We start from the raw sequence: 24,997 nt of genomic DNA on the forward strand, positions 1-24,997 counted from the left end.
TTTTGAAACAAAAAAAATTACCCGGTTTGCTAAACATCTAAATGAAAAAAATGAGCTCCCACTGCAGATACATGGTCAGTATGTTTGTAGATGGTTCATTGAATCAGAGACCAATTTATTAGGTACACTTTGATGATGTTCGCATCTAATCAGCCAATCATGTGGTTCATTGAATCAGAGACCAGTTGAAGTGCTTGGACTGTAGCAGGAGACCTTGAACGTAAACTCAATGGCCATTTTATTAGACACAGGAGATACCTGATAGAGTGTCTGCTGAGGGTAAGGTGGTGTTGTAGTGGATGGAGAGGAAGATGCTGAGGAGGCCGTCCCTGTTGCACGAGATGCTTTGTGCAGGTGAACGGCTTCAAGGAGGAAGGACCGAGACTCCCGTGGGAGACCCGTCTGTCTGAGATGATCTCGAGCGACATTCGGAAGGTGGTGTGGGTGAAGGTTACAGACAATTCAAGATGACCTCTAATTTGTGTGCACATTAACCTGTTTGATTATAATGGACCCTTTCTTTAATAACTCTTTGGTTAAATTAACGTTCATCAATATACTTTCTTTATAATTGTATGCAGGGTACCGTCTGTTATTTCTTGCCAATGGGCGATAGATAACGGGGGGGGGGGGGTGAGTAAATCACACAGCATTCACACAAACTGGGGTTTGGGTGGGCGAGACATCCCAACCTCACGGGATTGGCGGGACCAGAGTCGTATATAACCTCGAGGTACGGAGCCTGGGAAAGGTGGTTTCCTTGCCGCGGAGTCCAGTGGCTGTCAGCGAGGGGAGAATTCAGGGAGTGAGGTAGGAAGTCAAAAAGCAGGACGTCCAGGATAGTAATCTCAGGATTGCTGCCTGTGTCACATGGGAACACGCACAAGAATAGCATGATATCACTGTGTGGCTGAGAGAATGGTGCAGGGGCAGGGCTTCAGATTCCTGGATCATTGGGGCATTTTCTGGGGCAGCTACAACCTGCACAAAAAGGATGGTTACACCTAAACCCAAAGGGGTCCAATGTCCTTGCAGGTAGGTTTAATAGAGCTGTTAGGGAGGGTTTAAAATAATTTGGCAGGGGGGTGGGAACTGAGGTGATGGGGCTGAGGAAGGGGAAAACAGAAATAAGTGAAAGATAGAGTGCAACGGAGATGATAGAAAGAACAGGCAGGAGATGAGGCATAGTCACGGCCAGTGGGGTGAGTTACAGGGCAATAGAGGCATTGAGCAGTTAAAACAAAGTAACAAACACTGGACTGAAAGTGACAAGAAAGAGTTAGATAGCAGAGCCAAGGAATACGAGGAGAAGGCAGAAATGGGGTACTGATTGTGGATGATCAGCCATGTTCACATTGAATGGTGGTGCTGGCTCGAAGGGCCGAATAGCCTACTCCTGCACCAATTGGGAACACTGATCACAATATGATCGAGTTCACCTTGAAATCTGAGAAGAAGAAACTAAATTCCCATGTGTCAGTCTTTCAGTGGTATGAAGGAAATTACAATGGCATGAGAAGGGAACTGGCCAAAGTTGACTGGAAAGGGACACTAGGAAGGACAGCAGAGCAGCAATGGCTGGGATTTCTGCGAAAAATGAAATAAGCGCAAGTCAGATATATTCCGAATAAGAAGAAATTTTCAAATGAAAGGCGGACTCTACCGTGGCTGACAAGTCAGAGCCAAAGTAGGAGCAAAAGAGAGGGCATACATGGCAGCCAAAGCTAGTGGGAAGATTGGGAAGCTTCTAAAAACTTGCAAAATGAAACTAAGAAGGTCATTAGAAAGGAAAAGTTGAATTATGAAAGGAAGCTGGTGATTAATATCAAAGAAGATACTAAAAGATTTTTTGTATAAAAGGGTAAAAGAGGGTGTGGTTAGATATAACACCAATGGAAAATGGCATTGGAGATGGTGTAATGAGAAACACAGAGATGGCAGAGGAACTGAATGTGTATTTTGGATCAGTCTTCACAGTGGAAGACATTTGCAGTAGACCGGACATTCGAGAGTGTCAGGGAAGTGAAATATGTGCATAAAGATTATGCCTGAGAAGGTGCGCAGGAAGCTTAATGGTCTGAGGGTGGGTAAATCTCCTGGACCTGATGGAATGCACCCTTGGGTTCTGAAGGAAGTAGCTGGAGAGATTGCGGGGGGTTTAACAATGATCTTTCAAGAGTTGATAGATTCTGGCATTGTACCGGATGAATGGAAGATTGCAAATGTTACTCTGCTTTATGCGAAGGGTGGGGGGCAGCAGAAAGGAAACGATAGACCTGTTAACCTGACATCAGAGGTTGGGAAGTCGTTGGAATCGATTGTAAGGGATGAGATTACGGAGTACCTGGAGACACATGGCAAGATAGGCCAAAGCCAGCATGGTTTCCTGAAAGGAAAATCCTGCCTGACAAACCGACTGCAATTCTTTGAGGAAATTACAAGCCGGGTAGACAAAGGAGATGCACATGAGGCTGCTTAGCAGGATAAGAGCCCATGGAATTACAGGGATGTTTCTAGCATGGGTGGAGCATTGGCTGATCGGCAGAAAAGAGAGGGGAATGAAGGGATCCTATTCTGTCTGGCTGCCGGTTACCAGTGGAGTTCCACAGGGGTCGGTGTTGGAACCGCTACCTTTTACAATGTCTGTCAATGATTCGGACTGTGGGATTAGTGGATTTGTGGCTAAATTTGCCGATGATACAAAGATAGGTGGAGGAGCGGGTAGTGTTGAGGAAACAGAGGCCCTGCAGAGGGACTTAGATAGTTTATGGGAATGGGCAAAGAAGTGGTAAATGAAAGACAATGTTGGAAAGTGTATGGTCATGCACTTTTTGGAAGAAATAAATGGGCAGACTATTAACTAGATGGGGAGAGAATTCAAAATGCAGAAATGCAAAGATATTTGGGAGTCCTTGTGCAGGATATCCTAAAGGTTAACCTCCAGGTTGAGTCAGTGGTGAAGAAGGTGAATGCAATGTTGGCATTCATTTCTGGAGGTATGGAATAAAGAGCAGGGAAAACTTTCCAAGTTTTCCCAGGTGTAGCCCAACCTCTTGGTGTATCCTTCCGTTCCCAGGGATGACGTCTTTGGTATTTCTGTATCACTGGGTTGTTATGGGATGGCGTTGCTAGCCCCATGCCAACCTTTGTCTTTTCATAGCCGGGGTTGGAACTGTCCGTGGCAGAGATTTTCCCCTAAGGTAGGTGTATCAACAACAAGGTTTCAGCAGAGAGACTTGTGATGTAAGAATGTTAGAGAGAGAGGGTGCTGGTTCTCTGGTTATTTTCTGATCCCTGGTATTCTTCCAGGAGTCAGTACTGGCGAGCAGTCTTAATTCTATCAATGGTTTATTTTAAAGTGGAAGCAAACATACAAAGACTAAGCAAGCTCAATAAAAAGCTGAGAAATGAAGCTAAGGAGGAGGAAAAGCAATCAGAAGCTGAAGATAAAAGATGAGAAGATGAAGTAAAGATGGTGCATCTGAAAAATCCATCACTTCTATAATCAAGATAAGAAAAATTCCTCAGATAAAATAGATGGTTGCACAATTACATCACCTGGGTAACGTGCTTATACTTAGCCAATGAAAAATGAGAAAGGTGATAAACCGTTAGTTTATCTGCTATATTGCTTTCTGCCAGTGAGTGTGGATGAACCACCATATACCATGAAAAATCCATGAGTTTGTTAAAGAATTGAAATTATGATCAAATTAAAACTGTAGTTAAAATACAAATGATTAAGCTACACTTTAGTCTTTCATTAAGTTATCTGACATCTTATACAATGCATTGATAATACAGTGGTTTCACACAGGATTTTGGTATCTGGAATGGGCTGGTGGAGTCAGACATAGTCAGAGACATTTAGATCCATACATCAGGATACAAGGCATAATGGGGACTACTGGGGTTAGCATAGATGGACCAAAGAGGTCAGTGGAGGATGTTGGGCTGGAAGGCCAGTTTCTATACTGTAACCACGTTATTCCAATAAATGTGAATCAGAACATAACATCAGTAAAATCTTAGGAATTCATATCAAACCCCATGTTGTTTAAAGTAATATTATCTGTAAGCTGGGTATCAAACGTGAAAATGGTGAAATTTCATGCTTAGAGAGGGTTAAGATGAATCTTAAACTTCATCTTAAACAGGGTTAAGATGAAGACCGGTTAAATCGCATTTGACATTGAGGGAGGGCTTTCTGGGGGTGTGTTCCTCTCAAACTCAATCAATCAATCTTCCAGAGGACTGAGGGCAACAGGTCCAGTATTTTGTTTGTGTCTGCATGCTGGGTGATTTTGTGATCACTGGTTATTCAGAAGTCAAGGATGAAGCATAAAAATTATTGCTTCTGATTCTTTTATTAAGTGTTACAAGAACAAAGAAAAATAAAGAGCAAAAAGAAAAGAAACCATAAAAGAATATGGTCTGGTCTTCTTATACCAGACTACTGACAGCATACATTTCATTGTTTAAATTAACCAATGAGATTGCCTCTGTTCGAGTAATTCAATACCGGCCAGTAAAACTAGTTAGTTTTCAGAAAGATGCAGGTGCACTGAAGGCACTGGAAAGCTCACTAAACTATAACATTGATATGATGAGTATCTAAAAATACAAATAAGCAGAAGAAATTTAAACTACAGGAAAAGCAGCCATTCTACAGCACAATCCAACAATGGATTCCGGAGTTTGGAACCATGTCTCCTCCAGTCGATGTCAGGGTAGCTGTTCACACACTGTTCAATCATTCCCACCAGCAGCGATCCCACAAATTATTTCCCAGGTTCAAGTCCAAGCGCAGTCAAGATCAACGAGCCCTTCATTTTCCACAACATTTTAAGTCAAGGCTTTTTCAAAAGTGAGGTCAAAACTTGTCGAATTCCGATTTCACTTTGAATGAAGAAAGAGAAGGAAATTGATAAATTATACAAACTCGGAGAGCTTCACCCTGTCTCTGAGTGTGTGATGGGTCAGTGTAGAGGGAGCTTCACCCTGTCTCTCAGTGTATGATGGGTCAGTGTAGAGGGAGCTTCACCCTGTCTCTCAGTGTGTGATGGGTCAGTGTAGAGGGAGCTTCACCCTGTCTCTGAGTGTGTGATGCGTCAGTGTAGAGGGAGCTTCACCCTGTCTCTCAGTGTGTGATGGGTCAGTGTAGAGGGAGCTTCACCCTGTCTCTGAGTGTGTGATGGGTCAGTGTCGAGGGAGTTTCACCCTGTCTCTCAGTGTGTGATGGGTCAGTGTAGAGGGAGCTTCACACTGTCTCTCAGTGTGTGTGATGGGTCAGTGTAGAGGGAGCTTCACACTGTCTCTCAGTGTGTGATGGGTCAGTGTAGAGGGAGCTTCACCCTGTCTCTGAGTGTGTGATGGGTCAGTGTCGAGGGAGTTTCACCCTGTCTCTCAGTGTGTGATGGGTCAGTGTAGAGGGAGCTTCACACTGTCTCTCAGTGTGTGATGGGTCAGTGTCGAGGGAGCTTCATCCTGTCTCTCAGTGTGTGTGATGGGTCAGTGTAGAGGGAGCTTCACACTGTCTCTCAGTGTGTGATGGGTCAGTGTAGAGGGAGCTTCACCCTGTCTCTCAGTGTGTGATGGGTCAGTGTAGAGGGAGCTTCACCCTGTCTCTCAGTGTGTGATGGGTCAGTGTAGAGGGAGCTTCACCCTGTCTCTCAGTGTGTGATGGGTCAGTGTAGAGGGAGTTTCACCCTGTCTCTGAGTGTGTGATGGGTCAGTGTAGAGGGAGTTTCACCCTGTCTCTCAGTGTGTGATGGGTCAGTGTCGAGGGAGCTTCACCCTGTCTCTCAGTGTGTGTGATGGGTCAGTGTAGAGGGAGCTTCACACTGTCTCTCAGTGTGTGATGGGTCAGTGTAGAGGGAGCTTCATCCTGTCTCTGAGTGTGTGATGGGTCAGTGTAGAGGGAGCTTCACCCTGTCTCTCAGTGTGTGATGGGTCAGTGTAGAGGGAGCTTCACCCTGTCTCTCAGTGTGTGATGGGTCAGTGTAGAGGGAGTTTCACCCTGTCTCTGAGTGTGTGATGGGTCAGTGTAGAGGGAGCTTCACCCTGTCTCTCAGTGTGTGATGGGTCAGTGTCGAGGGAGCTTCACCCTGTCTCTCAGTGTGTGTGATGGGTCAGTGTAGAGGGAGCTTCACCCTGTCTCTCAGTGTGTGATGGGTCAGTGTAGAGGGAGCTTCACCCTGTCTCTCAGTGTGTGATGGGTCAGTGTAGAGGGAGCTTCACCCTGTCTCTGAGTGTGTGATGGGTCAGTGTAGAGGGAGCTTCACCCTGTCTCTGAGTGTGTGATGGGTCAGTGTAGAGGGAGCTTCACCCTGTCTCTCAGTGTGTGATGGGTCAGTGTAGAGGGAGTTTCACCCTGTCTCTGAGTGTGTGATGGGTCAGTGTAGAGGGAGCTTCACCCTGTCTCTCAGTGTGTGATGGGTCAGTGTAGAGGGAGCTTCACCCTGTCTCTCAGTGTGTGATGGGTCAGTGTCGAGGGAGCTTCACACTGTCTCTCAGTGTGTGATGGGTCAGTGTCGAGGGAGCTTCACCCTGTCTCTCAGTGTGTGATGGGTCAGTGTCGAGGGAGCTTCACACTGTCTCTCAGTGTGTGATGGGTCAGTGTAGAGGGAGCTTCACCCTGTCTCTCAGTGTGTGATGGGTCAGTGTAGAGGGAGCTTCACCCTGTCTCTCAGTGTGTGATGGGTCAGTGTAGAGGGAGCTTCACCCTGTCTCTCAGTGTGTGATGGGTCAGTGTAGAGGGAGTTTCACCCTGTCTCTGAGTGTGTGATGGGTCAGTGTAGAGGGAGCTTCACCCTGTCTCTCAGTGTGTGATGGGTCAGTGTCGAGGGAGCTTCACCCTGTCTCTCAGTGTGTGATGGGTCAGTGTCGAGGGAGCTTCACCCTGTCTCTCAGTGTGTGTGATGGGTCAGTGTAGAGGGAGCTTCACCCTGTCTCTCAGTGTGTGATGGGTCAGTGTAGAGGGAGCTTCACCCTGTCTCTCAGTGTGTGATGGGTCAGTGTAGAGGGAGCTTCACCCTGTCTCTCAGTGTGTGATGGGTCAGTGTAGAGGGAGTTTCACCCTGTCTCTGAGTGTGTGATGGGTCAGTGTAGAGGGAGCTTCACCCTGTCTCTCAGTGTGTGATGGGTCAGTGTCGAGGGAGCTTCACCCTGTCTCTCAGTGTGTGTGATGGGTCAGTGTAGAGGGAGCTTCACCCTGTCTCTCAGTGTGTGATGGGTCAGTGTAGAGGGAGCTTCACCCTGTCTCTCAGTGTGTGATGGGTCAGTGTAGAGGGAGCTTCACCCTGTCTCTCAGTGTGTGATGGGTCAGTGTAGAGGGAGCTTCACCCTGTCTCTGAGTGTGTGATGGGTCAGTGTAGAGGGAGCTTCACCCTGTCTCTGAGTGTGTGATGGGTCAGTGTAGAGGGAGCTTCACCCTGTCTCTCAGTGTGTGATGGGTCAGTGTAGAGGGAGTTTCACCCTGTCTCTGAGTGTGTGATGGGTCAGTGTAGAGGGAGCTTCACCCTGCCTCTCAGTGTGTGATGGGTCAGTGTAGAGGGAGCTTCACCCTGTCTCTCAGTGTGTGATGGGTCAGTGTAGAGGGAGTTTCACCCTGTCTCTCAGTGTGTGATGGGTCAGTGTCGAGGGAGTTTCACCCTGTCTCTGAGTGTGTGATGGGTCAGTGTAGAGGGAGCTTCACCCTGTCTCTCAGTGTGTGTGATGGGTCAGTGTAGACGGAGCTTCACACTGTCACTCAGTGTGTGATGGGTCAGTGTAGAGGGAGCTTCACCCTGTCTCTGAGTGTGTGATGGGTCAGTGTAGAGGGAGCTTCACCCTGTCTCTCAGTGTGTGATGGGTCAGTGTAGAGGGAGTTTCACCCTGTCTCTCAGTGTGTGATGGGTCAGTGTAGAGGGAGCTTCACCCTGTCTCTCAGTGTGTGATGGGTCAGTGTAGACGGAGCTTCACACTGTCACTCAGTGTGTGATGGGTCAGTGTAGAGGGAGCTTCACCCTGTCTCTGAGTGTGTGATGGGTCAGTGTAGAGGGAGCTTCACCCTGTCTCTCAGTGTGTGATGGGTCAGTGTAGAGGGAGCTTCACCCTGTCTCTGAGTGTGTGATGGGTCAGTGTCGAGGGAGTTTCACCCTGTCTCTCAGTGTGTGATGGGTCAGTGTAGAGGGAGCTTCACACTGTCTCTCAGTGTGTGTGATGGGTCAGTGTAGAGGGAGCTTCACACTGTCTCTCAGTGTGTGATGGGTCAGTGTAGAGGGAGCTTCACCCTGTCTCTGAGTGTGTGATGGGTCAGTGTAGAGGGAGCTTCACCCTGTCTCTCAGTGTGTGATGGGTCAGTGTCGAGGGAGCTTCACCCTGTCTCTCAGTGTGTGTGATGGGTCAGTGTAGAGGGAGCTTCACCCTGTCTCTCAGTGTGTGATGGGTCAGTGTAGAGGGAGCTTCACCCTGTCTCTCAGTGTGTGATGGGTCAGTGTAGAGGGAGCTTCACCCTGTCTCTGAGTGTGTGATGGGTCAGTGTAGAGGGAGCTTCACCCTGTCTCTGAGTGTGTGATGGGTCAGTGTAGAGGGAGCTTCACCCTGTCTCTCAGTATGTGATGGGTCAGTGAAGAGGGAGTTTCACCCTGTCTCTGAGTGTGTGATGGGTCAGTGTAGAGGGAGCTTCACCCTGTCTCTCAGTGTGTGATGGGTCAGTGTAGAGGGAGCTTCACCCTGTCTCTCAGTGTGTGATGGGTCAGTGTAGAGGGAGTTTCACCCTGTCTCTCAGTGTGTGATGGGTCAGTGTTGAGGGAGCTTCACACTGTCTCTCAGTGTGTGATGGGTCAGTGTCGAGGGAGCTTCACCCTGTCTCTCAGTGTGTGATGGGTCAGTGTCGAGGGAGCTTCACACTGTCTCTCAGTGTGTGATGGGTCAGTGTAGAGGGAGCTTCACCCTGTCTCTCAGTGTGTGATGGGTCAGTGTAGAGGGAGCTTCACCCTGTCTCTCAGTGTGTGATGGGTCAGTGTAGAGGGAGCTTCACCCTGTCTCTCAGTGTGTGATGGGTCAGTGTAGAGGGAGTTTCACCCTGTCTCTGAGTGTGTGATGGGTCAGTGTAGAGGGAGCTTCACCCTGTCTCTCAGTGTGTGATGGGTCAGTGTAGAGGGAGCTTCACCCTGTCTCTCAGTGTGTGAGATGGGTCAGTGTAGACGGAGCTTCACACTGTCACTCAGTGTGTGATGGGTCAGTGTAGAGGGAGCTTCACCCTGTCTCTCAGTGTGTGATGGGTCAGTGTAGAGGGAGCTTCACCCTGTCTCTCAGTGTGTGATGGGTCAGTGTAGAGGGAGTTTCACCCTGTCTCTCAGTGTGTGATGGGTCAGTGTAGAGGGAGCTTCACCCTGTCTCTCAGTGTGTGTGATGGGTCAGTGTAGACGGAGCTTCACACTGTCACTCAGTGTGTGATGGGTCAGTGTAGAGGGAGCTTCACCCTGTCTCTGAGTGTGTGATGGGTCAGTGTAGAGGGAGCTTCACCCTGTCTCTGAGTGTGTGATGGGTCAGTGTAGAGGGAGCTTCACCCTGTCTCTCAGTGTGTGATGGGTCAGTGTAGAGGGAGTTTCACCCTGTCTCTGAGTGTGTGATGGGTCAGTGTAGAGGGAGCTTCACCCTGTCTCTCAGTGTGTGATGGGTCAGTGTCGAGGGAGCTTCACCCTGTCTCTCAGTGTGTGTGATGGGTCAGTGTAGAGGGAGCTTCACCCTATCTCTCAGTGTGTGATGGGTCAGTGTAGAGGGAGCTTCACCCTGTCTCTCAGTGTGTGATGGGTCAGTGTAGAGGGAGCTTCACCCTGTCTCTCAGTGTGTGATGGGTCAGTGTAGAGGGAGCTTCACCCTGTCTCTGAGTGTGTGATGGGTCAGTGTAGAGGGAGCTTCACCCTGTCTCTGAGTGTGTGATGGGTCAGTGTAGAGGGAGCTTCACCCTGTCTCTGAGTGTGTGATGGGTCAGTGTCGAGGGAGTTTCACCCTGTCTCTCAGTGTGTGATGGGTCAGTGTAGAGGGAGCTTCACACTGTCTCTCAGTGTGTGTGATGGGTCAGTGTAGAGGGAGCTTCACACTGTCTCTCAGTGTGTGATGGGTCAGTGTAGAGGGAGCTTCACCCTGTCTCTGAGTGTGTGATGGGTCAGTGTAGAGGGAGCTTCACCCTGTCTCTCAGTGTGTGATGGGTCAGTGTCGAGGGAGCTTCACCCTGTCTCTCAGTGTGTGTGATGGGTCAGTGTAGAGGGAGCTTCACCCTGTCTCTCAGTGTGTGATGGGTCAGTGTAGAGGGAGCTTCACCCTGTCTCTCAGTGTGTGATGGGTCAGTGTAGAGGGAGCTTCACCCTGTCTCTGAGTGTGTGATGGGTCAGTGTAGAGGGAGCTTCACCCTGTCTCTCAGTGTGTGTGATGGGTCAGTGTAGACGGAGCTTCACACTGTCTCTCAGTGTGTGATGGGTCAGTGTAGAGGGAGCTTCACCCTGTCTCTGAGTGTGTGATGGGTCAGTGTAGAGGGAGCTTCACCCTGTCTCTCAGTGTGTGATGGGTCAGTGTAGAGGGAGCTTCACCCTGTCTCTGAGTGTGTGATGGGTCAGTGTCGAGGGAGTTTCACCCTGTCTCTCAGTGTGTGATGGGTCAGTGTAGAGGGAGCTTCACACTGTCTCTCAGTGTGTGTGATGGGTCAGTGTAGAGGGAGCTTCACACTGTCTCTCAGTGTGTGATGGGTCAGTGTAGAGGGAGCTTCACCCTGTCTCTGAGTGTGTGATGGGTCAGTGTCGAGGGAGTTTCACCCTGTCTCTCAGTGTGTGATGGGTCAGTGTAGAGGGAGCTTCACACTGTCTCTCAGTGTGTGATGGGTCAGTGTCGAGGGAGCTTCACCCTGTCTCTCAGTGTGTGTGATGGGTCAGTGTAGAGGGAGCTTCACACTGTCTCTCAGTGTGTGATGGGTCAGTGTAGAGGGAGCTTCACCCTGTCTCTCAGTGTGTGATGGGTCAGTGTAGAGGGAGCTTCACACTGTCTCTGAGTGTGTGATGGGTCAGTGTCGAGGGAGTTTCACCCTGTCTCTCAGTGTGTGATGGGTCAGTGTAGAGGGAGCTTCACCCTGTCTCTCGGTGTGTGATGGGTCAGTGTCGAGGGAGCTTCACCCTGTCTCTCAGTGTGTGTGATGGGTCAGTGTAGAGGGAGCTTCACCCTGTCTCTCAGTGTGTGATGGGTCAGTGTAGAGGGAGCTTCACCCTGTCTCTCAGTGTGTGATGGGTCAGTGTAGAGGGAGCTTCACCCTGTCTCTGAGTGTGTGATGGGTCAGTGTAGAGGGAGCTTCACCCTGTCTCTGAGTGTGTGATGGGTCAGTGTAGAGGGAGCTTCACCCTGTCTCTCAGTGTGTGATGGGTCAGTGTAGAGGGAGTTTCACCCTGTCTCTGAGTGTGTGATGGGTCAGTGTAGAGGGAGCTTCACCCTGTCTCTCAGTGTGTGATGGGTCAGTGTAGAGGGAGCTTCACCCTGTCTCTCAGTGTGTGATGGGTCAGTGTAGAGGGAGTTTCACCCTGTCTCTCAGTGTGTGATGGGTCAGTGTCGAGGGAGTTTCACCCTGTCTCTGAGTGTGTGATGGGTCAGTGTAGAGGGAGCTTCACCCTGTCTCTCAGTGTGTGATGGGTCAGTGTAGAGGGAGCTTCACCCTGTCTCTCAGTGTGTGATGGGTCAGTGTAGAGGGAGTTTCACCCTGTCTCTCAGTGTGTGATGGGTCAGTGTCGAGGGAGCTTCACACTGTCTCTCAGTGTGTGATGGGTCAGTGTCGAGGGAGCTTCACCCTGTCTCTCAGTGTGTGTGATGGGTCAGTGTAGAGGGAGCTTCACCCTGTCTCTGAGTGTGTGATGGGTCAGTGTCGAGGGAGTTTCACCCTGTCTCTCAGTGTGTGATGGGTCAGTGTAGAGGGAGCTTCACACTGTCTCTCAGTGTGTGTGATGGGTCAGTGTAGAGGGAGCTTCACACTGTCTCTCAGTGTGTGATGGGTCAGTGTAGAGGGAGCTTCACCCTGACTCTGAGTGTGTGATGGGTCAGTGTCGAGGGAGTTTCACCCTGTCTCTCAGTGTGTGATGGGTCAGTGTAGAGGGAGCTTCACACTGTCTCTCAGTGTGTGATGGGTCAGTGTCGAGGGAGCTTCACCCTGTCTCTCAGTGTGTGTGATGGGTCAGTGTAGAGGGAGCTTCACACTGTCTCTCAGTGTGTGATGGGTCAGTGTAGAGGGAGCTTCACCCTGTCTCTCAGTGTGTGATGGGTCAGTGTAGAGGGAGCTTCACCCTGTCTCTCAGTGTGTGATGGGTCAGTGTAGAGGGAGTTTCACCCTGTCTCTGAGTGTGTGATGGGTCAGTGTAGAGGGAGCTTCACCCTGTCTCTCAGTGTGTGATGGGTCAGTGTCGAGGGAGCTTCACCCTGTCTCTCAGTGTGTGTGATGGGTCAGTGTAGAGGGAGCTTCACACTGTCTCTCAGTGTGTGATGGGTCAGTGTAGAGGGAGCTTCACCCTGACTCTGAGTGTGTGATGGGTCAGTGTAGAGGGAGCTTCACCCTGTCTCTCAGTGTGTGATGGGTCAGTGTAGAGGGAGCTTCACCCTGTCTCTGAGTGTGTGATGGGTCAGTGTAGAGGGAGCTTCACCCTGTCTCTCAGTGTGTGATGGGTCAGTGTCGAGGGAGCTTCACCCTGTCTCTCAGTGTGTGTGATGGGTCAGTGTAGAGGGAGCTTCACACTGTCTCTCAGTGTGTGATGGGTCAGTGTAGAGGGAGCTTCACCCTGTCTCTCAGTGTGTGATGGGTCAGTGTAGAGGGAACTTCACCCTGTCTCTCAGTGTGTGATGGGTCAGTGTAGAGGGAGTTTCACCCTGTCTCTGAGTGTGTGATGGGTCAGTGTAGAGGGAGCTTCACCCTGTCTCTCAGTGTGTGATGGGTCAGTGTCGAGGGAGCTTCACCCTGTCTCTCAGTGTGTGTGATGGGTCAGTGTAGAGGGAGCTTCACACTGTCTCTCAGTGTGTGATGGGTCAGTGTAGAGGGAGCTTCACCCTGACTCTGAGTGTGTGATGGGTCAGTGTAGAGGGAGCTTCACCCTGTCTCTCAGTGTGTGATGGGTCAGTGTAGAGGGAGCTTCACCCTGTCTCTGAGTGTGTGATGGGTCAGTGTAGAGGGAGCTTCACCCTGTCTCTCAGTGTGTGATGGGTCAGTGTCGAGGGAGCTTCACCCTGTCTCTCAGTGTGTGTGATGGGTCAGTGTAGAGGGAGCTTCACCCTGTCTCTCAGTGTGTGATGGGTCAGTGTAGAGGGAGCTTCACCCTGTCTCTCAGTGTGTGATGGGTCAGTGTAGAGGGAGCTTCACCCTGTCTCATAGTGTGTGATGGGTCAGTGTAGAGGGAGCTTCACCCTGTCTCTGAGTGTGTGATGGGTCAGTGTAGAGGGAGCTTCACCCTGTCTCTCAGTGTGTGATGGGTCAGTGTAGAGGGAGTTTCACCCTGTCTCTGAGTGTGTGATGGGTCAGTGTAGAGGGAGCTTCACCCTGTCTCTCAGTGTGTGATGGGTCAGTGTAGAGGGAGCTTCACCCTGTCTCTCAGTGTGTGATGGGTCAGTGTAGAGGGAGTTTCACCCTGTCTCTCAGTGTGTGATGGGTCAGTGTCGAGGGAGTTTCACCCTGTCTCTGAGTGTGTGATGGGTCAGTGTAGAGGGAGCTTCACCCTGTCTCTCAGTGTGTGTGATGGGTCAGTGTAGACGGAGCTTCACACTGTCTCTCAGTGTGTGATGGGTCAGTGTAGAGGGAGCTTCACCCTGTCTCTGAGTGTGTGATGGGTCAGTGTAGAGGGAGCTTCACCCTGTCTCTCAGTGTGTGATGGGTCAGTGTAGAGGGAGTTTCACCCTGTCTCTCAGTGTGTGATGGGTCAGTGTCGAGGGAGTTTCACCCTGTCTCTCAGTGTGTGATGGGTCAGTGTAGAGGGAGCTTCACCCTGTCTCTGAGTGTGTGATGCGTCAGTGTAGAGGGAGCTTCACCCTGTCTCTCAGTGTGTGATGGGTCAGTGTAGAGGGAGCTTCACCCTGTCTCTCAGTGTGTGATGGGTCAGTGTAGAGGGAGTTTCACCCTCTCTGAGTGTGTGATGGGTCAGTGTAGAGGGAGCTTCACCCTGTCTCTCAGTGTGTGATGGGTCAGTGTCGAGGGAGCTTCACCCTGTCTCTCAGTGTGTGTGATGGGTCAGTGTAGAGGGAGCTTCACCCTGTCTCTCAGTGTGTGATGGGTCAGTGTAGAGGGAGCTTCACCCTGTCTCTCAGTGTGTGATGGGTCAGTGTAGAGGGAGCTTCACCCTGACTCTGAGTGTGTGATGGGTCAGTGTCGAGGGAGTTTCACCCTGTCTCTCAGTGTGTGATGGGTCAGTGTAGAGGGAGCTTCACACTGTCTCTCAGTGTGTGATGGGTCAGTGTCGAGGGAGCTTCACCCTGTCTCTCAGTGTGTGTGATGGGTCAGTGTAGAGGGAGCTTCACACTGTCTCTCAGTGTGTGATGGGTCAGTGTAGAGGGAGCTTCACCCTGTCTCTCAGTGTGTGATGGGTCAGTGTAGAGGGAGCTTCACCCTGTCTCTCAGTGTGTGATGGGTCAGTGTAGAGGGAGTTTCACCCTGTCTCTGAGTGTGTGATGGGTCAGTGTAGAGGGAGCTTCACCCTGTCTCTCAGTGTGTGATGGGTCAGTGTCGAGGGAGCTTCACCCTGTCTCTCAGTGTGTGTGATGGGTCAGTGTAGAGGGAGCTTCACACTGTCTCTCAGTGTGTGATGGGTCAGTGTAGAGGGAGCTTCACCCTGACTCTGAGTGTGTGATGGGTCAGTGTAGAGGGAGCTTCACCCTGTCTCTCAGTGTGTGATGGGTCAGTGTAGAGGGAGCTTCACCCTGTCTCTGAGTGTGTGATGGGTCAGTGTAGAGGGAGCTTCACCCTGTCTCTCAGTGTGTGATGGGTCAGTGTCGAGGGAGCTTCACCCTGTCTCTCAGTGTGTGTGATGGGTCAGTGTAGAGGGAGCTTCACACTGTCTCTCAGTGTGTGATGGGTCAGTGTAGAGGGAGCTTCACCCTGTCTCTCAGTGTGTGATGGGTCAGTGTAGAGGGAACTTCACCCTGTCTCTCAGTGTGTGATGGGTCAGTGTAGAGGGAGTTTCACCCTGTCTCTGAGTGTGTGATGGGTCAGTGTAGAGGGAGCTTCACCCTGTCTCTCAGTGTGTGATGGGTCAGTGTCGAGGGAGCTTCACCCTGTCTCTCAGTGTGTGTGATGGGTCAGTGTAGAGGGAGCTTCACACTGTCTCTCAGTGTGTGATGGGTCAGTGTAGAGGGAGCTTCACCCTGACTCTGAGTGTGTGATGGGTCAGTGTAGAGGGAGCTTCACCCTGTCTCTCAGTGTGTGATGGGTCAGTGTAGAGGGAGCTTCACCCTGTCTCTGAGTGTGTGATGGGTCAGTGTAGAGGGAGCTTCACCCTGTCTCTCAGTGTGTGATGGGTCAGTGTCGAGGGAGCTTCACCCTGTCTCTCAGTGTGTGTGATGGGTCAGTGTAGAGGGAGCTTCACCCTGTCTCTCAGTGTGTGATGGGTCAGTGTAGAGGGAGCTTCACCCTGTCTCTCAGTGTGTGATGGGTCAGTGTAGAGGGAGCTTCACCCTGTCTCATAGTGTGTGATGGGTCAGTGTAGAGGGAGCTTCACCCTGTCTCTGAGTGTGTGATGGGTCAGTGTAGAGGGAGCTTCACCCTGTCTCTCAGTGTGTGATGGGTCAGTGTAGAGGGAGTTTCACCCTGTCTCTGAGTGTGTGATGGGTCAGTGTAGAGGGAGCTTCACCCTGTCTCTCAGTGTGTGATGGGTCAGTGTAGAGGGAGCTTCACCCTGTCTCTCAGTGTGTGATGGGTCAGTGTAGAGGGAGTTTCACCCTGTCTCTCAGTGTGTGATGGGTCAGTGTCGAGGGAGTTTCACCCTGTCTCTGAGTGTGTGATGGGTCAGTGTAGAGGGAGCTTCACCCTGTCTCTCAGTGTGTGTGATGGGTCAGTGTAGACGGAGCTTCACACTGTCTCTCAGTGTGTGATGGGTCAGTGTAGAGGGAGCTTCACCCTGTCTCTGAGTGTGTGATGGGTCAGTGTAGAGGGAGCTTCACCCTGTCTCTCAGTGTGTGATGGGTCAGTGTAGAGGGAGTTTCACCCTGTCTCTCAGTGTGTGATGGGTCAGTGTCGAGGGAGTTTCACCCTGTCTCTCAGTGTGTGATGGGTCAGTGTAGAGGGAGCTTCACCCTGTCTCTGAGTGTGTGATGCGTCAGTGTAGAGGGAGCTTCACCCTGTCTCTCAGTGTGTGATGGGTCAGTGTAGAGGGAGCTTCACCCTGTCTCTCAGTGTGTGATGGGTCAGTGTAGAGGGAGTTTCACCCTCTCTGAGTGTGTGATGGGTCAGTGTAGAGGGAGCTTCACCCTGTCTCTCAGTGTGTGATGGGTCAGTGTCGAGGGAGCTTCACCCTGTCTCTCAGTGTGTGTGATGGGTCAGTGTAGAGGGAGCTTCACCCTGTCTCTCAGTGTGTGATGGGTCAGTGTAGAGGGAGCTTCACCCTGTCTCTCAGTGTGTGATGGGTCAGTGTAGAGGGAGCTTCACCCTGTCTCTCAGTGTGTGTGATGGGTCAGTGTAGACGGAGCTTCACCCTGTCTCTCAGTGTGTGATGGGTCAGTGTAGAGGGAGCTTCACCCTGTCTCTCAGTGTGTGATGGGTCAGTGTAGAGGGAGCTTCACCCTGTCTCTGAGTGTGTGATGGGTCAGTGTAGAGGGAGCTTCACCCTGTCTCTCAGTGTGTGATGGGTCAGTGTAGAGGGAGCTTCACCCTGTCTCTCAGTGTGCGATGGGTCAGTGTAGAGGGAGTTTCACCCTGTCTCTCAGTGTGTGATGGGTCAGTGTCGAGGGAGTTTCACCCTGTCTCTGAGTGTGTGATGGGTCAGTGTAGAGGGAGCTTCACCCTGTCTCTCAGTGTGTGTGATGGGTCAGTGTAGACGGAGCTACACACTGTCTCTCAGTGTGTGATGGGTCAGTGTAGAGGGAGCTTCACCCTGTCTCTGAGTGTGTGATGGGTCAGTGTAGAGGGAGCTTCACCCTGTCTCTCAGTGTGTGTGATGGGTCAGTGTCGAGGGAGTTTCACCCTGTCTCTCAGTGTGTGATGGGTCAGTGTAGAGGGAGCTTCACACTGTCTCTCAGTGTGTGATGGGTCAGTGTCGAGGGAGTTTCACCCTGTCTCTCAGTGTGATGGGTCAGTGTAGAGGGAGCTTCACACTGTCTCTCAGTGTGTGTGATGGGTCAGTGTAGAGGGAGCTTCACACTGTCTCTCAGTGTGTGATGGGTCAGTGTAGAGGGAGCTTCACCCTGTCTCTGAGTGTGTGATGGGTCAGTGTCGAGGGAGTTTCACCCTGTCTCTCAGTGTGTGATGGGTCAGTGTAGAGGGAGCTTCAGACTGTCTCTCAGTGTGTGATGGGTCAGTGTCGAGGGAGCTTCACCCTGTCTCTCAGTGTGTGTGATGGGTCAGTGTAGAGGGAGCTTCACACTGTCTCTCAGTGTGTGATGGGTCAGTGTAGAGGGAGCTTCACCCTGTCTCTGAGTGTGTGATGGGTCAGTGTCGAGGGAGTTTCACCCTGTCTCTCAGTGTGTCATGGGTCAGTGTAGAGGGAGCTTCACACTGTCTCTCAGTGTGTGTGATGGGTCAGTGTAGAGGGAGCTTCACCCTGTCTCTCAGTGTGTGATGGGTCAGTGTAGAGGGTGCTTCACCCTGTCTCTCAGTGTGTGATGGGTCAGTGTAGAGGGAGCTTCACCCTGTCTCTGAGTGTGTGATGGGTCAGTGTCGAGGGAGTTTCACCCTGTCTCTGAGTGTGTGATGGGTCAGTGTAGAGGGAGCTTCACCCTGTCTCTGAGTGTGTGATGGGTCAGTGTAGAGGGAGCTTCACCCTGTCTCTGAGTGTGTGATGGGTCAGTGTAGAGGGAGCTTCACCCTGTCTCTCAGTGTGTCATGGGTCAGTGTAGAGGGAGCTTCACACTGTCTCTCAGTGTGTGTGATGGGTCAGTGTAGAGGGAGCTTCACCCTGTCTCTCAGTGTGTGTGATGGGTCAGTGTAGAGGGAGCTTCACACTGTCTCTCAGTGTGTGATGGGTCAGTGTAGAGGGAGCTTCACCCTGTCTCTGAGTGTGTGATGGGTCAGTGTCGAGGGAGTTTCACCCTGTCTCTCAGTGTGTCATGGGTCAGTGTAGAGGGAGCTTCACCCTGTCTCTGAGTGTGTGATGGGTCAGTGTAGAGGGAGCTTCACCCTGTCTCTGAGTGTGTGATGGGTCAGTGTCGAGGGAGTTTCACCCTGTCTCTGAGTGTGTGATGGGTCAGTGTAGAGGGAGCTTCACCCTGTCTCTGAGTGTGTGATGGGTCAGTGTCGAGGGAGTTTCACCCTGTCTCTCAGTGTGTCATGGGTCAGTGTAGAGGGAGCTTCACACTGTCTCTCAGTGTGTGTGATGGGTCAGTGTAGAGGGAGCTTCACCCTGTCTCTCAGTGTGTGATGGGTCAGTGTAGAGGGTGCTTCACCCTGTCTCTCAGTGTGTGATGGGTCAGTGTAGAGGGAGCTTCACCCTGTCTCTGAGTCTGTGATGGGTCAGTGTCGAGGGAGTTTCACCCTGTCTCTGAGTGTGTGATGGGTCAGTGTAGAGGGAGCTTCACCCTGTCTCTGAGTGTGTGATGGGTCAGTGTAGAGGGAGCTTCACCCTGTCTCTGAGTGTGTGATGGGTCAGTGTAGAGGGAGCTTCACCCTGTCTCTCAGTGTGTGATGGGTCAGTGTCGAGGGAGTTTCACCCTGTCTCTCAGTGTGTGATGGGTCAGTGTAGAGGGAGCTTCACCCTGTCTCTGAGTGTGTGATGGGTCAGTGTAGAGGGAGCTTCACACTCTCTGTGTGATGGGTCAGTGTCGAGGGAGCTTCACCCTGTCTGAGTGTATGATGGGTCGGTGTCGAGGGAGTTTCACCCTGTCTCTGAGTGTGTGATGGGTCAGTGTCGAGGGAGTTTCACCCTGTCTCTCAGTGTGTGATGGGTCAGTGTAGAGGGAGCTTCACCCTGTCTCTCAGTGTGTGTGATGGGTCAGTGTAGAGGGAGCTTCACCCTGTCTCTGAGTGTGTGATGGGTCAGTGTAGAGGGAGTTTCACCCTGTCTCTCAGTGTATGATGGGTCAGTGTAGAGGGAGCTTCACCCTGTCTCTCAGTGTGTGATGGGTCAGTGTAGAGGGAGCTTCACCCTGTCTCTGAGTGTGTGATGGGTCAGTGTAGAGGGAGCTTCACCCTGTCTCTCAGTGCGTGATGGGTCAGTGTCGAGGGAGCTTCACCCTGTCTCTCAGTGTGTGTGATGGGTCAGTGTAGAGGGAGCTTCACCCTGTCTCTCAGTGTGTGACGGGTCAGTGTAGAGGGAGCTTCACACTGTCTCTCAGTGTGTGATGGGTCAGTGTAGAGGGAGCTTCACCCTGTCTCTGAGTGTGTGATGGGTCAGTGTAGAGGGAGCTTCACCCTGTCTCTGAGTGTGTGATGGGTCAGTGTAGAGGGAGCTTCACCCTGTCTCTCAGTGTGTGATGGGTCAGTGTAGAAGGAGTTTCACCCTCTCTGAGTGTGTGATGGGTCAGTGTAGAGGGAGCTTCACCCTGTCTCTCAGTGTGTGATGGGTCAGTGTAGAGGGAGCTTCACCCTGTCTCTCAGTGTGTGATGGGTCAGTGTAGAGGGAGCTTCACCCTGTCTCTCAGTGTGTGTGATGGGTCAGTGTAGATGGAGCTTCACACTGTCTCTCAGTGTGTGATGGGTCAGTGTAGAGGGAGCTTCACCCTGTCTCTGAGTGTGTGATGGGTCAGTGTAGAGGGAGTTTCACCCTGTCTCTCAGTGTGTGATGGGTCAGTGTAGAGGGAGCTTCACACTGTCTCTCAGTGTGTGATGGGTCAGTGTCGAGGGAGTTTCACCTTGTCTCTCAGTGTGTGATGGGTCAGTGTAGAGGGAGTTTCACCCTGTCTCTGAGTGTGTGTGATGCGTCAGTGTAGAGGGAGCTTCACACTGTCTCTCAGTGTGTGATGGGTCAGTGTAGAGGGAGCTTCACCCTGTCTCTGAGTGTGTGATGGGTCAGTGTCGAGGGAGCTTCACCCTGTCTCTCAGTGTGTGATGGGTCAGTGTAGAGGGAGCTTCACCCTGTCTCTCAGTGTGTGATGGGTCAGTGTCGAGGGAGTTTCACCCTGTCTCTCAGTGTGTGACGGGTCAGTGTCGAGGGAGCTTCACCCTGTCTCTCAGTGTGTGATGGGTCAGTGTAGAGGGAGCTTCACCCTGTCTCTCAGTGATGGGTCAGTGTAGAGGGAGCTTCACCCTGTCTCTGAGTGTGTGATGGGTCAGTGTCGAGGGAGCTTCACCCTGTCTCTGAGTGTGTGATGGGTCAGTGTCGAGGGAGTTTCACCCTGTCTCTCAGTGTGTGATGGGTCAGTGTAGAGGGAGCTTCACCCTGTCTCTGAGTGTGTGATGGGTCAGTGTAGAGGGAGCTTCACCCTGTCTCTCAGTGTGTGATGGGTCAGTGTAGAGGGAGCTTCACCCTGTCTCTGAGTGTGTGATGGGTCAGTGTAGAGGGAGCTTCACCCTGTCTCTGAGTGTGTGATGGGTCACTGTAGAGGGAGTTTCACCCTGTCTCTCAGTGTGTGATGGGTCAGTGTAGAGGGAGCTTCACCCTGTCTCTCAGTGTGTGATGGGTCAGTGTAGAGGGAGTTTCACCCTGTCTCTCAGTGTGTGATGGGTCAGTGTAGAGGGAGCCACCCTGTCTCTGAGTGTGTGATGGGTCAGTGTAGAGGGAGCTTCACCCTGTCTCTGAGTGTGTGATGGGTCAGTGTCGAGGGAGCTTCACCCTGTCTCTCAGTGTGTGATGGGTCAGTGTAGAGGGAGCTTCACCCTGTCTCTGAGTGTGTGATGGGTCAGTGTAGAGGGAGCTTCACCCTGTCTCTGAGTGTGTGATGGGTCAGTGTAGAGGGAGCTTCACCCTGTCTCTGAGTGCGTGATGGGTCAGTGTAGAGGGAGCTTCACCCTGTCTCTGAGTGTGTGATGGGTCAGTGTCGAGGGAGCTTCACCCTGTCTCTGAGTGTGTGATGGGTCAGTGTAGAGGGAGCTTCACCCTGTCTCTGAGTGTTTGATGGGTCAGTGTCGAGGGAGCTTCACCCTGTCTCTGAGTGTGTGATGGGTCAGTGTCGAGGGAGTTTCACCCTGTCTCTCAGTGTGTGATGGGTCAGTGTAGAGGGAGCTTCACCCTGTCTCTGAGTGTGTGATGGGTCAGTGTCGAGGGAGCTTCACCCTGTCTCTGAGTGTGTGATGGTTCAGTGTAGAGGGAGCTTCACCCTGTCTGAGTGTGTGATGGGTCAGTGTAGAGGAAGCTTCACCCTGTCTCTGAGTGTGTGATGGGTCAGTGTAGAGGGTGCTTCACCCTGTCTCTGAGTGTGTGATGGGTCAGTGTCGAGGGAGTTTCACCCTGTCTCTCAGTGTGTGATGGGTCAGTGTAGAGGGAGCTTCACCCTGTCTCTCAGTGTGTGATGGGTCAGTGTAGAGGGAGCTTCACCCTGTCTCTCAGTGTGTGATGGGTCAGTGTAGAGGGAGCTTCACCCTGTCTCTCAGTGTGTGATGGGTCATTGTAGAGGGAGCTTCACCCTGTCTCTGAGTGTGTGATCGGTCAGTGTAGAGGGAGCTTCACCCTGTCTCTCAGTGTGTGATGGGTCAGTGTAGTGGGAGCTTCACCCTGTCTCTGAGTGTGTGATGGGTCAGTGTAGAGGGAGCTTCACCCTGTCTCTGAGTGTGTGATGGGTCAGTGTAGAGGGAGCTTCACCCTGTCTCTCAGTGTGTGATGGGTCAGTGTAGAGGGAGCTTCACCCTGTCTCTGAGTGTGTGATGGGTCAGTGTAGAGGGAGCTTCACCCTGTCTCTGAGTGTGTGATGGGTCAGTGTCGAGGGAGTTTCACCCTGTCTCTCAGTGTGTGATGGGTCAGTGTAGAGGGAGCTTCACCCTGTCTCTCAGTGTGTGTTGGGACAGTGTGTCTGACCCTGGGGGGTGTGTGATGGGACAGTGTGTCTGATCCTGGGAGTGTGTGTTGGGACAGTGTGTCTGACCCTGGGGGGTGTGTGATGGGACAGTGTGTCTGATCCTGGGGGGTGTGTGATGGGACGGTGTGTCTGATCCCGGGGTCTGTGATGGGACGGTGTGTTAATGTGATTATACCTACTCTGACTGTCCTCTAGCAGCAATACATCAGCCGGAGTCTCTCTTTCAGCTCCTCCCACTTTATCAGTCTCTGGAGGCAGAATATCTACTGATGTCTTTTACAAACCTGCTCACTCTCTCGCAGTACCCTTCACTATACCTCTTCCCACCCTCTCTTGTAAAAACGTTATTAGCTTTTCTCAGCTCCACCATCTCCATTACGTCTGTTTTCAGATGAGGCTTTCAATTCCAGAACATCCGACAAGTCACGGAACAGGGTTCCTTTCCAAGCTGTCCACACCACATCTCCGTTTCTCACACATCTTCCCGCCACCATAATGGGGATCAGGTTCCCGTTGTCCCTCCACCCCACGAGCCTCCCTCCACATCATTCTCTGTAATCTACATCATCTTCAACCACTGAGCACATTGTTCCTCCACACCCTCCCCCCCACCACTCCCCACAGCGATCGCTCTGTGTGAGACTCCCCGTCCACTCGTCTCTCCCCACTGATCTCACTCCAGGCATTTACCCCTGTAAGAGGTGAGTTTGCTGGGGTCAGACACGGGTTGTGATGCTCCTGGTGCAGCCTCCTCTGCATCGGTGAGGCCCAATGTCGATTGGAGGACCACTTTACCGAGTACCTTCGATCCGTCTCCCGCAAAAGGCTTGCTTTCTTGGTGGCCCAGCACTTTAATTCCACTTCCCATTCCCTTTGTTGTTCCCTGGCCTCCTCCACTGCTAGGGTAAGGCCACTCTCAGGCTGGAGGGGTAACACCTCATATTCCATCTGGATAGCCTCCAACCCGATGACGTGAACATCGATTTCTCCAGCTTCATGTAATTTGCCCCCTCTCTTCTTCATCTCTTTTTCTGTTGCCCATACTGACTCCTCTCTTACCCTTTCTCGTCCCCTCACTATCTATCAGCTCCCTCTGGCACTCGTCATCCTTCCCTTTCTCAGCCTGAAACCTCAACTCCATTCCTCTGCATAGACGCCTCCTGACCTGCTGAGTTCCTCCAGCCTTTTGTGCCGGTTCCTCTGGATTTCCAGTGTCTGCAGAATCTCCTTTGCGCCTCGCCACCAGTACAATGATCAGCAGCAGGAAGTAAAGAGCAATGATTACGGCAATGATTACAGGAGTGCCGGAGAATGTTCCTGTCTTGCCTCCACTCCGTGCTTTCTCACCTAATAGAAAAGACATAACTCGTGGTTATTGAGGGAAATGTCCCAAAAGATGCTCAGAATTGGAGGAGGTGAAATGTGAACCCGTGATCTTTGGAGATCGAACCTTTCCTTAGCACATGGCCTCCATCTTTCTGTTATACATGAGCTTAGCCAAGAGTCTCTTAAATATCCCTCATGTATCTAAGTGGCTTCTGCCACCACCCCGGCAGTGTATTCCACTCTGTAAAAAAAAATCCTACCTAATCTTGCCCCCAGTCCCATTAATATCCCCATTTTATTAGCTATAACAGAAGGTTAATAAACAAATTAGCTATTTATTATATTCCTTTCCACACATCAGTCAGCACCTTGCCATTTCCTTAGTATTTATCTGTTTTTTTTAAATGAAGCCAAGTTGCTAGCTCAACACTCAACCCAACACAGATGGAAAGCGTGAAAGGAACCGCCTGGATTTGAACCTGTGACCATTTGCCTCAAAGTCCAGTGCTGATGCCACTACTCCACCAGACAGCTATTTCCAGCCTGGGAAAAACACCTCTGGCTGTCTGTTTTAATTATGCCTCTTATCCTCTTGTACACCTGCGGCAAGTCAGCTCTCATCCTCAATCACGAGGAACTCTGCAGATGCTGGAAATTCAAACAACAACACACACAAAATGCTGGTGGAACACAGCAGGCCAGGCAGCATCTATAGGGAGAAGCACTGTCGATGTTTCGGGCCGAGACCCTTCGTCAGGACTAACCGAAAGGAAAGATAGTAAGAGATTTGAAAGTAATGGGGGGAGGGGGAAATGCGAAATGATAGGAGAAGACCGGAGGGGGTGGGATGAAGCAAGGAGCTGGAAAGGTGATTGGCGAAAGTGATACAGAGCTGGAGAAGGGAAAGGATCATGGGATGGGAGGCTTCGGGAGAAAGAAAGGTGTGGAGCACCAGAGGGAGATGGAGAACAGGCAGAGTGATGGGCAGAGAGAGAGAACAAAAAAACAAACAACTAAATAAATCAGGGATGGGGTAAGAAGGGGAGGAGGGGCATTAACAGAAGTTAGAGAAGTCAATGTTCATGCTATCAGGTTGGAGGCTACCCAGCCGGTATATAAGGTGTTGTTCCTCCAACCTGAGTTTGGATTCATCTTGACAGTAGAGGAGGCCATGAATAGACATATCAGAATGGGAATGGGATGTGGAATTAAAATGTGTGGCCACTGGGAGATCCTGCTTTCTCTGGCGGACTGAGCGTAGGTGTTCAGCGAAACGGTCTCCCAGTCTGCGTCCCAGTATCCTAGGAAATCACCTCTGCACCCTCTCTAAAAGCTTCCATATCCTTCCTAAAACGAGGTGACCAGGATTGAACAAGAAACTCCAACGATGTCAATCCATCGCCTCCTCTACTGTTACAATGAGGCCACACTCAGGTTGGGTGGTCATCGCTGTATATCCTGTCTAGATGGCCTCCAAGCTGATGGCATGAACACCTGGTGATGGTCACCTTCTTCTCCCGTCTCCCTCATTCTCCATCCTTTTTCCCTCTCACCTCATCTCTTTGCTTGTACTCCCTAG

General features: G+C 51.3%; 1 long non-coding RNA gene across 1 annotated transcript; it reads right to left on the bottom strand.

The window, feature by feature from the left end:
* Window positions 1–4,348: 4,348 nt before the first annotated feature.
* Window positions 4,349–23,432, bottom strand: LOC132387740 (uncharacterized). The gene is made up of 2 exons (XR_009510005.1): window positions 23,258–23,432; window positions 4,349–4,899 (listed from the first exon to the last, which is right to left on the bottom strand). It is a non-coding gene; the product is annotated as an uncharacterized LOC132387740 (long non-coding RNA).
* Between the last annotated feature and the right edge of the window lie 1,565 nt (window positions 23,433–24,997).

This window comes from Hypanus sabinus, unplaced genomic scaffold (assembly GCF_030144855.1).
Source record: "Hypanus sabinus isolate sHypSab1 unplaced genomic scaffold, sHypSab1.hap1 scaffold_2140, whole genome shotgun sequence".
NCBI classification, from domain to species: domain Eukaryota; kingdom Metazoa; phylum Chordata; class Chondrichthyes; order Myliobatiformes; family Dasyatidae; genus Hypanus; species Hypanus sabinus.